Source organism: Thalassophryne amazonica, chromosome 7, assembly GCF_902500255.1.
Source record: "Thalassophryne amazonica chromosome 7, fThaAma1.1, whole genome shotgun sequence".
NCBI classification, from domain to species: domain Eukaryota; kingdom Metazoa; phylum Chordata; class Actinopteri; order Batrachoidiformes; family Batrachoididae; genus Thalassophryne; species Thalassophryne amazonica.
In genome coordinates, this window is record NC_047109.1 from 101,338,631 (window position 1) to 101,347,521 (window position 8,891).

Below are 8,891 nucleotides of genomic sequence, written 5' to 3' on the forward strand. Positions count from 1 at the left end.
CCGCCATGCTAAACCGGCTAAGAGCTAGTAGCTGCACTAAGCTAGCAGATTCCTAAAAACACACAAAGTGAATAATGTGTAAATAATTTAGAGGTGATTCAGCAGATGGAGTGCTTTAGTTAAGGCACGTGAAGATTACACTGTGAAACAAATCGTTATCTAGATCAATCTAACTGCGCAGATTAAACAGCTAACAGATACAGCAAAACACCGCTGTGCTCCGGAACAGGAAGTGATACAATATCGCAGTGAGAGCCAACCACCAGTAGAGGCAAGCAAGAGCAGAAAAAGAAGAAGTAAATGCGTGCACAAGCAGCTTCCTTCTTGTGTGAGTGCACACTGCACAATGTGCGCACGCTCACACAAGCCGGGTGGCTTTAAAACAAACATGGCGCAGTTTGTTTTGCTGACGGATGACGATTTGATGCACGGCATGGTGGACTTCATTGTCTGAATTATTTTTGGACTCCTATTTAAAGGTCGTGTTGGATTGTTGATGTCAAAGTAGCAGTGACACACCAAAGCTGGATTCATTTCTGACATTATCTTTTTTCGCTGCAGTGAGGAGGTGCCAAAATGTAAGTCCCTTTTCTGTTGTTTGTAAATTAATATAATATAAAATGACAAGGATCTATTTTAGCCATTTTATAAAACAAATAATTAATAATTAATTAAATAAGTGTTAAATAATTAATTATTAATAAAAATAAATAACCAATAATGTTTTATTATATAAACAAAAAATACAGTTATAAATAAATAATAACATGAAGCAAACAAATATAAAATTAAATAATTAAATAAATACAAACATGCAAAACTATTTTTTTAAATAATATACATGAGATCAGATATGATCAACAATGCATCGAGCTTTAATAATTGTTAATGCCACATACTGAAACCTTCTGGAATACCATGAAATGTTGGCATTTTTTTCAAAGGCCACCACTTTGATTTATCCATTTAAATGATCCCATTTGTGATTAGAAATGGTGTGTGACTCCGGTGGCTTATTTTACTAATTCATCGCTTCCTCTGCTACAGCTGCCTGCCTGGGTAGTCCACATTATGAGAAGACCACCTCACAGGGATTTTCCCCTTCACCAGGTAACCACAAAGGAAGAAAAGAAACACATTATCCACATGTACAACATACCCAAATACTGACCACCAGCACAGCAGGAAACACACACACACACACACACACACACGCACACTTTATGAGGTGCCATACACCAGTGACCACCTACACAGGGTCTCAGTATTCTCTAATCCATATGCAGGCTGAATAGAGTGACCCGTGCAAAGGAGGATTACATTGGTAGATTAATGGAAATTTTAATTAGACTTATTTTAATTTTAAAGTGCCTTTGATAATAAGAATAACTACGGGAAAGAAGAGCACTCCTTCAGTATGAATTTTCACATGCAGTCAAATACACTTACATGGAAAAAAGTATGTTGGATTTGAAATTAAATGACAAAAATGACATAGTCAAGATGCGAAAATGACAGTTGTCACTATGTAGGTGCAATGTACAGTACTGTGCAAATGTTTTAGGCATCACAAAAGCATTAAATATTCTGAAAACCTGATGAATTTTCATGAATAAATATTATGATAAATTTCAACTTTGATGATAATCGATATGAAAACTTGTATTTACGTGTGATTTTTCGGTATATAAGTCGCACCAGAGTATAAGTGGTAGGACCTCAAAATCTATTTAAGAAAAGTATAAGCAGTTGACTTTTAAGTAATTGTGTTTTACAGTCATTTTAATATGCCACTTGAGATTTCTTTGAAATGTAAGGTGCAATACAAATAAAATGTGTTATTATTAATATTGCGTGATCATTTGCAACTGTGTTTGTGTGGTACTCTACTGCCAAATACACTTACAAAGAAACTATTATTAATCGTTATTATTATGGAATAAAAAATATATCTCACATAGTCACTTTTGTTGGAACTCATTTTCTGTTGGCCTGCCAATAAAAAATGGGGTGGGGGAGGGACATCAAACTCTACTTTTATTGTAACTCAGGATGTCTAAATCTTTTGTACAATACTGTATGCACTGTATTTTTTGGAGTATAAGCCACAGTTTTTTAGTAGTTTGGGAGGCCCTGCAATGTATACTCGAGTGCTACTTACATACTGAAAAATCACATATTCCTTACTGCTAATAATAACAGTAATAATTACAATGACTATTTATGTAGGATTTTCCCAGCAATCAAAGCATTAAATAAAAGCATAAATGGCAATTAATAAAATGTGCACTACAATAAAGCACAAAAATTCCACACCAAAGAGCTGTAACACAGAAAAAAGGTGCAACTTTTACTTTGGTGCAACTTATACTCCAGTATGACAGATATCTTTCCCTCTTCATGAGGCAATTTTTTTAAACAGGTGCATTTTTGCGGTGCAATTTATACTCAGATAAATATGGTATCTCTCTGCCAGAGTAATACTGACATCTACACTGACAATAAGTCTATTGGATTTACACAATTGTAATATGTACATTGGTTAAACATGATCACAGTGCCTGCAAATCACATACTTTCCCAATATTTCTAATTGACACACATGAGAAAAGTATGTTATTTGGACATGGGCCACTGGGAGGTGATGGTCATGCAGGTTAAAGCGGTGCTGCTTTAACCAGAGGATTCTTGGTTCCAGTCCTTGTGTAGTCCCCAAGCTGCTTCTTTCAATGTCAATTTTCAATATATTTTCATTTATATATAGCACCAAATCACAACAAAGTTGCCTTAAGGTGCTTCACACAAGTAAGGTCTAACCTTACCAACCCCCAGACCAACAGTGGTAAGGAAAAACTCCCTCTGACGATTTGAGGAAGAAGCCTCAAGCAGGCCAGACTCAAAGGGGTGACCCTCTGCCTGGGTCATGCTACAGACACATTTTACAAAATGAATATACAGGAAATGTTGCCGGTGCACAGGACAGGAGGGTAGCAGAAGCAAACACCACACCCATCTCAAGATGGAGCCACACCTCAAACAGAGAAAAAAAAACAAAACAGAATCAGACATCGGAAAGACAACAAATACAGTATAATTTGTCAGCATTAAGCAACAAGAAAAACAAAAGAAATACTAAGGTGATCGCCGGCCACTAGTCCTAAGCTTCACTAAAAGACCCAGGCTTTTGATAAAGTTGAGGCCGCGTCCCACTCTGTTTCATAATAAAATTAATTAAAAGACTAAAAAGCTTAGTAACACACTCTGCCAGTATGGCAGCCATACAAAAAGGAAAACAAGCACGCCTTAAGTCTGGACTTGAAAGTCTGTACATAATCTGACTGTTTATTGATGCAAGGAGATCATTCCAGAGAACAGGGGAATGATAAGAGAAAGCTCTGTGACCCGCAGACTTTTTATTCACCCTAGGGACACTAAGTAGTCCTGCTCCTTGAGAACACAAAGCCCGGGTCGGTACGTAAGGTTTAATTAGGTCAGCTAAGTAGGGAGGTGCCAGTCCGTCAACAATTTTATAGGCTCGCAGCAGACCTTAAAATCCTTGTGTACAGTTGAGGGTCTTGTGTGGAAGCGTTCTGACACTGGTGTCTGAATGGGTGAATGTCACTACTGTAAATCTCTCAGTTTCCAATTGAGATGGAAAAGTGAGATATTAATGTAGCCCATTTGCCATTTGACTAATCAGCCGTGGCTGTAGCAGGTACACATGTAAATGACCAACGCTTTCAGTATCACGTCTACATTGTTTTCTGCTATAAACTCACTTCTCGCAGGTTTCAAAATGACTGCTTATGAATGATAACTTCTACCACTGCAATTACGGGTAATAAACAGACCCGGAAAATGAACGGCATTCAAATGATCAGAAATTCTTTGATAATTTTTGTAGTTTTCATTTCATGAGTTGAAAAGCATCCTTGACTTTTTTTTCCTTTTACCTATACAGTTTCCCAGTTCATGCATACCATCCTCCCAGAAACCAATTACATTTAACACTTTGACAAAAATCCATTTACATCTTTTTATTTTCCCTGTAGGTTTTGAGCATAAGCCGCATTCAGCGCAAAGGTATGTTTGACACCTTTTACAACAGACAGATCTGTGAGGCCATCATGACGGTCACATCCAGAGAATAATTGAATGAGCCTATTACGGAAGAAATTCACCTTTACAATTAGATAAGGTTAACACTTGATTAATGCTACATAACTAAATTTGGTTAATTAATCATGAATCTTTTCTTAATATGCAACCTGCAAAATATTAATTCAAATCATGCCATCATGTTGAATAGTGAAGCATACATATTGCAGCTGCACATCCACAGTCAGCCAATTCAGTGAAATCAGAGTTACAATGACAACATCTGGTGATGTTTTAGCTCACCGTTAAAAATTTGCTGTGATTGTAATTCAAATACCATTGTGTAGCCCAAATATGAATAAAGAACATTTCAGTAAAAGTGCAAATGTTTCCTATGATACACGATGTGCTGTGTCAGAAACAGTTTTTGATTTTTTGAGTTTTAATTTTTATTAACACAAAACAAACATTCAATGAAGAGTTATGCTGGAAAACTAGAACTAAGGCAACATTTGGATACATGACTCAAAATATCAAAGTAAAAAAAATTAAAATACACTGCTCCATGATGTGTTAAACAAGCGTAAACAAGACATGTTTAGTAGTTAATTCAACAGACTACCACTTCTTTTTAGAATACCCATTCATTGTCCCATGTGAGAGTCAATGCCCACAGAAAATATTTCAATAAACAAATCCTTGTATTACATGAAAACCACACACATCCTTGCCTCATAGCAATTCAAACAAGATTTAGACCAATTTAATCAGAATACACACAGCAGGGGTGGTGGCCAAGTGGTTAATGCGCTTGGTTTCAGTTCGGAAGGTTCTGGGTTCAAATCCCACCCCTGCCACATTTCTCCATGTAATGTGGAGTTGCGTCAGGAAGGGCATCCGGCGTAAAACCTGTGCCAAATCAACATGCAGATCCACCTTGGATTTGCTGTGGTGACCCCGAGTGCAAACAAGGGAGCAGCCGAAGGGACTTACTTTTTAATCAGAATACACACACACATACAATTCAACTACCCTGTAAGGAATAAAATCTTAGCAACACGCCCCATTTCTCATTATATTTTTTTAAAATCTTATCATATTATAAGATACTCTTTTGAAAGTTTCAACTTTGCCTAGTTCTGTAAGACAATCTTGAAATACCTTTCAGATCTTTCTCATTCATCTGTTTGCCAATCATCGAAATCAAGTTAGTTAAAGGTTTTGCAATATGGGCCATAGGTTTAGGACTGACTAACATGTAGAGACTAGGACAAAAATTATAATCCACTCTTGTGACTTGTGTAATATTCTCAGGGACCCTTTTCCAAAAACTCTGAATCCTTGGACATGACCATAGTGCATGTACTGGAGTTCCAAGCTCCCCCTCACACCTCCAACAGCGTTCAAACTCAGCCTATATAACCTACTTGGGTACAAATAGAAATTGTTGAGGAATTCTAAATAGAAGTAGTCTTATTTTTATATCCCTAGAGACTTGTTTAATGGTCCCAACAATTTTATCCCAGTCATTTTCTTCAAATTTAGTATTCAAATCCCTCTCACAAACCTTTCAAAGTAGCATTGAATGGATAATCAGATTCATTCATTAGCACAGAATAATAATGAATAATAATGCAACACCCCGTGTCCAATCCCTGCAATTCCTAAAATGTCCTTAATGAGGGCCACACCCTAGGGTGGTGTATGCATACACCCAAAAGTAGTGACAAGTAGGTCTCTCATTGAAGATATCTCCAAAATTGTTATTGGCAAGGTTGAATTGTTCGACCAAATTATCAGATATTTTAATGGGCAGTGTCAGTTTATTTGTAAAATACAAAACCATTTTTTCTTCTGTATTACATCAACAAAAAATAGGAATTCAACAGTGATTCTTTGCTGTTAATGTCTCATGAATGGTAAAATAAGAATATGAAGAGTTCAGAAGCAAAACCCAGAATCTCCAAAGCCATAATTTTTTAATTGAGGCCAACATGTACTTGGCTGTCAAGGGGACCATCAGTGTGCAAAATATGAATGAATTTGAACAAACTGTTTTCATTTTATTGATGAAAGTCTGTGCATTTCTGCATACGGTTTCCTTTAAATCTCCATTTTCAACTGCATTTTCCTCCATTTAAAAAAAAGTACTTACTGGGTTTTGCATCTGAACTCTTCATATTTAACATTTGATCTGCAGAAACACACACACACACACACACACACACACACACATCTTACTGGACAGAACGCAGGGTTACATATACACTCAGAAAAATGACTCATTGGATGAACTCAATTCAATTATGTGCAGGATTTCCATCTAATAAATAGATGTAGCCCCAACTCAAAAAAGCACATCCATACAAGATAATTTAATTTAGTTGGGACTAAATATATTTATTAGATGGAAATCCAGTCTAATGAGTCAGTTTTTGAGTGTAGACAAACAAACACATTCACACCGGCTGACAATTTTAAAGCTCCCACTCCACTGAACCTGCATGTCTTTGGATGTGGGAGGAAGCCGGAGCACCAGGAGGGAACCGACGCAAACATGGGGAGAACACGCAAACTCCACACAGAAAGGCCACAGGTGGGAATCAAACCCATGACCTTCTTGCTGTGATGCAACAGTGCTAACCACTAAGCTGCTGCCCTACAGAAATACAGATGGGTCATTTCATCAGGGTCAAAGGTCAAATCAGAAATTTGAGGTCATTTAAGAATAACACTGAAGTGGAGCAAATAGAAAGACAGGATCTGTGAGCAGTTTAATGGCAACATTTCACATCTTGCTGCAGCAGTTACTGAGCAACAAAAAGGGGGGATTTCATTGGGGGGTCAAAGGTCAAAACTGGCACTTTTCAAGAAAAATGTTGAAATGGAGTAAATAGAAATTTGGGGTCACTGGGTAAGTGAAGACCAACAGCTGCTCTGTAACCTCAGAGGTTACTTGACTCCAGAGTGGGTGACTTCTGTGGTTTTTGGCGTTTACCATGGCAACAATTCTTTCTCTGACAAAGTGGTCACTGGAGCCTGTTGAAACTTGCATCTTGGTAATAATTTGACACCAAAATTAATCATATCATCCTTAGAAACAAGCAGACAGGTGCATTCTATACCGTTTCTTTTTCTTTTTTCTTTTGATATTTAGGTTGAGGAAAAACATCACTTTACGAGTGTTTGACAGATGAAAACACAACGGCTCAGTTCAGAGTTGTAGCTGTGACAAACAGAAAAGTATCCACTTCAATGCATAATAGAGTGAAGTGATTTATTGAAAAAAATAAATCAGAATATTGGACTTTCTATCAATTTCAATGCAGACTGCCTTTTCCTGAAGCTCTTTGTGGAGCTTTTTGTGTTCGACTGCAAACATGCCGTAAAACAAAGTGGTGGAACGAAGCTTCTAGTCTTTTTTTTTTTTTTTAACACAGCCAAATGTACATTTGACTCACGCTGCTTAAATTGTAATGTTTTAAGTGCCAAATTGGGATACGCATCAAAATCTTCAAATTGGGACATCCTCCTCCTGGAAAAGCTTTTTGGCAAAGGAAAACTGCATGGCTCATATATTATGCTAAAAAACACATTGGAGGGGAGAAAAAAAGAAGCTGTGAACAGGAAACGGGGTAAATTGGCACATTCTACCCTCTTAAAATTAATTGTGCTCGTGTTGTTGTCAGGATGTTGTGGGGCGACAGACAGAAGGGTGTTTTGGTTTTTTTTTTGTTTTTTTTGCAGGAGTTTAAAATTCAGACGATCCCCATGTGTGAAAACAGACACCTGGGGTAATCAACCGGGCGTGAGCTGTTCTCCATTTACCCATAAGCCTCTCTGTCCCTCCATGTCTTGCTGTCAATCGTCTCATACTCTTTACATTGTCATGCTTGCTGACTGATTAGGAATTACTTGTGTGTGTGTGTGTGTGTGTGTGTGTGGGGGGGGGGGGGGGTAGTGGTATGGTTACATATTTTACTCCAACAAAAAAAAAAGAAGAAGATTTAAAATATGGATGCAAAGTGTTTGAGGTGCTGGTACAGCTGATCTCAACTCTATTAAAAATTCATTCCCACTCGTGCTTGCTCCCCCCTCCACCCCACCGCCTTCTAATTTCTCCCTCTGTTGCACCCTCCTTTTTCTTAATAGCGTTTCCATCTCTTTGTGTCAGTTCATTTTACTGGCGAGGGGCATGATTCACCGTCTGTCTTTGTTTAGGTTGTCTTTCCGTTTCTCCTGCTTCTCTTCGCTTTCTTCTTCAAAAATGTGGTGTGGAATCAAGACACAAGAGCACCTACTGTTTTTCTGACAGTCTTCCTTCCCTAAATCAAAACCAACCAAAGAAGAAATCAGGTTATTACCCTTAGCTGTGTGTTCTCTCGCTCTTACCCATATTCCATTTTTTGTTCAAGGTCTGTGATTTTATGCTTTGAAAAGGAAGCACGGGAACAGTTGGTCAGGCGAACGGATAAGAGTTCCATTTGAAAGGGAATTGCTGCGTGAATAGAGAATGGAAAAAAAAAAATCAAATTGGAAATGAATGATTGACAGGATTCTAAAGCCTGTTTTTACCTGCCCTACATGTAAACGTCTGTGTCATTCCAGATAGATGAATTCCACTTTGGCTTTATTTATTTTAAAATATGGACCAACAATTTCCAACAGTGTATGAAGGGTTCAGATGCAAAACCCAGAATCTCCAAAATGACAAATTTTTAGCTGAGGCAAACATGCACTTGGATGCTTAGATAACTATCAGTGTGACATTTAATATTTTTAACATACCATTT